Source organism: Trachemys scripta, chromosome 6 (genome assembly GCF_013100865.1).
Source record: "Trachemys scripta elegans isolate TJP31775 chromosome 6, CAS_Tse_1.0, whole genome shotgun sequence".
Lineage (NCBI taxonomy): Eukaryota > Metazoa > Chordata > Testudines > Emydidae > Trachemys > Trachemys scripta.
Genome location: NC_048303.1, coordinates 71,410,086 through 71,415,142, shown reverse-complemented (window position 1 = coordinate 71,415,142; position 5,057 = coordinate 71,410,086). Strand labels below are relative to the sequence as shown.

The window sequence follows — 5,057 nt, the reverse complement described above, 5'->3', positions numbered from 1 at the left end:
ATGCATCCGAAGAAGTGAGGTTTTTACTCACGAAAGCTTATGCCCAAATAAATCTGTTAGTCTTTAAGGTGCCACCAGACTCCTTGTTGTTTTTGTAGATACAGACTAACACAGCTACCCTCTGAAACTTTTTATCATTTTAGTTGCTCTGTTCTGGACTCTCCAATTTGTCCACATCTCTCTTAAAGCATGACACCAAGAACTGTACTCCGGCTGAGGTCTTACCAATGCCAAGTAGAGGGGGATAATTACCTCCCATGTCTTATTCTCCTGGTAATATGTGCCAGAATGATGTCAGCCTTTTTCATAACTGTGTCACATTTTTTACTAATATTCAATTTGTGATCCATTACAACCCTCAAATCCTCTTCAGCAGTACTACTGCCTAGCCAATTATTCCCCATATTGTAGTTGTACATTTGATTTTTCCTCCTTCACATTTGTCTTTACTGAATTTCACCTTGTTGAATTTCAGATCTGTTCTCCAATCTGTCAAGGTGGTTTTGAATTTTAATCATGTCCTCCAAAGTGCTAGCAACATCTCCCAATATGGAATCATCTGCAAATTTTGTAATCACACTGTCCACTCCATTATCCAAATCATTAACGAAAGTATTGAATCCTATCAGGCCCAAAAAGACCCATGTGGGACTGCATCTGATACATCCCCCAGTTTGACAGTAAACCATTGATATCTACTCTCACTACAGTTTTTCAACCAGCTGTGTATCTACCTTATTGTAACTTCATTTAGACCACATTTCCCTAGTTTGTCTATAAGATTGTCAAATGGGACTGTGTCAAAAACCTTACTAAAATCAAGATATACCACATCTATAGCTTCTCCCACACCAGTACACCAGTAACCCTGTCAAAGAAGAAAATTAGGTTAGTTTGGCATTATTTCTTCTTGACAAATCCATGTTGGCTATTACTTATAACCCTTCTATCCTCTAGGTGCTTACAAAATGATTGTTTAATAATTTCCCAGTACAGAAGTTAGGCTGACTGATCTCTAATTGGGTGGGTCCTCTTTGTTCCCCTTTTTCAAGATAGCTACTATATTTGCTCTTCTCCAGTCCTCTGGGACCTTACCCATCCACCATGAATTCTCAAAAATAATTGCTAATGTTTCCAAGACTGCTTCAACTAATTCCTTAAGTGCCCTAGAATGAATTTCATCAGGCTCTGTCAACTTGAATTCATCCAATTTATCTACATATTCTTTAACCAGTTCTTTCACTATTCTTGCTTGTGTTCCTTCCCCTTTGTTGTTCATATTAATAGTATTAAGTATCTGATCAGAATTCATCTTTTTAGTAAAGACTGAAGCAAAATAGGCATTAAACACCTCAGCCTTCTTGATATTGTCAGTTATTAGCTCTCCTTCTGCTTTAAACAGTGGACCTACATTGTCCTTTATCTCCCTTCTAAGGCATTGATAGAACTTCTTATTGCCTTTTGTGTACTTTGATAGGTGTAAATCATTTTGTGCTTTACCCTTTCTAAGTTTGTCCCTACAAGATTGTGCTATTCTTTTGTATTCGTCCTTAGCAATTTGTCCAGTTTTTCACTTTTTGTAGGATTCCTTTTTGATTTTCAGGTAATTAAAGAGCTCCTGCAGAGACATAATGGCCTCTTAATTATTCTTCCTCTCTTTCCTTATCATTGAGAGAGAGACAATATTTAAGGCATAACAGCAAACTGAGAAACTGCCATCTCCCCTGAATTCCTTTTTCCCTTAGATTTTCTTCTCATGGGACCTTACATACCAATTCTCCGAGTTTGTTAAGGTCTACTTTTTTGAAGTCCATTATCCTTATTCTGCTTTCTCCTCCTTTCTTTTCCTCACCCAAATTGCCTTCAACCTTTAAATTTGCAAACAATTCCTCCCTGTTAAGTCTAAAATAGCTGTCCTGCTGCTTACTTTCTCCTCTTTCTGAAATGCAAAGTTGTCCCCAGTACAGCCTAAGACTTTATTGGAGATTTAGTGATTTGCTGTATTACTTTTCCAACAGATGTCTGTGTACTTAAAAGTTCCCCATTACAACCAAACTTGTGTTTTGGATATTTCTGTTATTTATTCTAGAAATGCCTCATCCACTTCCTTCTCCTGATTTGGCAGTTGATAGTAGATCCTGGTCATGGAATCAACCCTGTTTTTTCCTCTTTTGTCTTCACTCAAAGACTCCAACTAGTTTGCCTCTCACCTCCTTCTGGACCTCAGAACAAGTTATATATTTGATATATAATATAACACTTCCTCCCTGTTCTTCCTATACACCTCTATACCATTATTCCAGTCATGATATTTAGCAAGTCTCAGTGATGACAATTAAATCATAATTTAGTCTGTAAAATTTAGGAAAGTTGGAAATTTTAGGCTGTTCACAGGAAGAGTGCTTGTGGCGGAACCAGAATAAAGATTTTCTATATTTATGCTTAAAAGTCAATGTTATTTTTTAATATTCATTAACGTTATTACAGACATCCAGGTAATGTTCATTATGTGATGGCTGTCAAGCATAATGAGTTTTGGGTGTATATCCAAAACCATAATTAAATATTTCTGAAGACTAACATAACACAAGGGAAAAGACTGAATAAGGCACCAGATCTTTATCCTAGGGAAATCGAAGTCTGACTTATGTGACAATCATCTTAATTTCAATTGAATCTATTCAGTGGATAAATTGCCAAATATTATAGCTGTAGAGAGCAAAAGGCCAAAGCCTTAAATCTGAAGTGATTCCTTTTGGCTACAAATGCAAGTAATATGTCCTACACCAAGGGGAGGATTATTTTCCCTGGCTCTATGAAAAAATCCAACTAATTTCTGAGGCATTAATTGTATATAGCGGCATCATAAATGAAATGCTGTAGACTGTTCTTCTATTCTGAAAGCTGATGCTAAAAATCCAATCTCGGGTTCTTTATTGACAGTTTTATTCATTTTTATTTCCATAGCAAAATTGCTCAAGTTCACAAGTAAAAAGATGTTTTTCAAACTTGCATCCCTAAAAACTCAACCTGGGCTGTGACACCCAAGCTGATTTCTTTCCACCTCAGATATCACCACCCAGTAATGCAGCCTAAACTAGGCCAATCAGCATTACCTGGGTAACCCGAGCGTGTGCTCACTATGCCTTCAATGACATATGTGCAGCCTTGCTGTCTTCAATGAGTTTGCACATGTAATGTTGTTGTAGCCAGATTGGTTCCAGGATATTAGAGAGACAAGGTGGGTGAGTTAACATCTGTTATTGAATCAACTTCTGTTGGAGAGAGAGAGACAAGATTTTGAGCTTACCTGGAGCTCTTCTTCAGGTCTGGGTGTTGTACTCACCTACCCTGTCCTTCTAATGGGCTTGCACAGGCATAATTGATTGGAACCAATAAACACCACTAAGCTGTTGATGATACCCAAGATGGAGAATGAGCTAGATTCTAGTCTCTCAACTGCATTGGCTCCTCTTTGCTAACCAGAATAAAAAGCAGTAAATCTTGTTTTTATAACTGTCACCAGACATGTTTCTGAATACACAAAAGGAATAGCTCTGTTGCATAAGGTGTCTTTTTATATCATCACTTTTCTGAGTAGAACCATATTTTAAGATTACGGTACAACTTTAGGGGTTCTTATTAAATGAAGTGCAATGAGGCTGATTAACCAGATTACCAATTCAAAGTGGAGAAACAAGGACTCAAATATTTAGATAGTTATTCAAACCAATCCTTTTAGTGTTTATAATAATAAACGGCCTCTTGCATCTTTGCTTATTACACAACAATAAAAATAGGAGGAAACTACACAGGCACAGTTGGATTCAAATGACTGTATTTACTAACTATATACAAACATGCAAGGCTGTAGCACCACTACATACCAAGTGTGGCCTCGGTTTTTCTTCCCTCAGGTTGGATCACCTCACCTTCCAACCTATTGCGATTGCTGCGGTGGCTTGCTGCAGTCATTTGGCCCTCCAGCTAAGTCACTAGAGAAAAATGCACCCATTTTGCAATATCTGGGTCCAAAAAACACAGAGTCTTCACCCCAGTCTCGAGCTGAGCCCAGCCTCTCTTTCCTGTGGGTCTGTCTTCTCTTGTCGGACCCTACTGGGCTCCTTTGAGTCTCTCTCTCTGCTCTCTATTGAGAAGCAATTTCCAGAACTTCCTATCTGGAGTCCACCTCCACAAGCTTCTGTCATATCTCCATCCCAAAATACTCATGGCTGTTCTGACTCATTTCTAAAACACAGAACATGGTGAGCACCACTAGAGAGCTAACAAGCTATTTAAAGGCAAAAACTACTGGGAATAATTAGCATTACTCAGCTTTTGTCTGTCTTTTTCGGTAGAGTTCAAACATCTTAGATACAGTATAAACTCTGTCAGTGCAAAGCAGACAATCTTGGTTTAAATAGCCGCCTGAGGACTCCCACTCTGGGAGGTGGGGGTGAAGCCATAGTTGGAGTAAGGCCTCCATAGCAGCTCCTACATCATCACTTTGTGTGGGACAAGGCTAGGCAAAAGGTTGTGTGTGGGTGAGTGGCATAAACCTGAGTTTCAGTAATTCCCATCTGCTGGAATAGTCCTTGAGGGCTACTGGAAACTGGCTGACTATTCCAGGGACCAGACAAATAGAGAGCAGACCCCAGGATTCAAGAGCTACAAATGTGGCCAGCTTAATACCATTTTGGTACTCCTTATCCTCAGCTGTGCTGAGCTTTGCTCATGCACAACTGAGGATCTACCTAGCATTCTCGGTTTAGCAGATTGGCAGAAATAAATTAATACCTGATAATGAACTTTTCCCAGGCTATCTTTCACCAACACGACAGAGATGGAAAAAAAGCAGCTGTACGTATGATGTAACCTCATCATTATCTTTTTTTATACACGGGGGGGGGAATCAAATGAGCATTTGGAACTGTCAAAATGACTGTAGCTGGGAGAGTGACAGCCATCTGATTCACTGACAAAGTCCATCCATTATTGTAAATTCAGTCAAAGGAGGTTTTATAATTAACTACATCTCAGACTCATGTGGAGTCCTT

The 5,057-nt window shown here is 38.8% G+C and overlaps 1 pseudogene; it reads right to left on the bottom strand.

The window, feature by feature from the left end:
• Positions 1–4,761, bottom strand: part of LOC117879627 — a 41,543-nt pseudogene extending 36,782 nt beyond the window's left edge.
• Between the last annotated feature and the right edge of the window lie 296 nt (positions 4,762–5,057).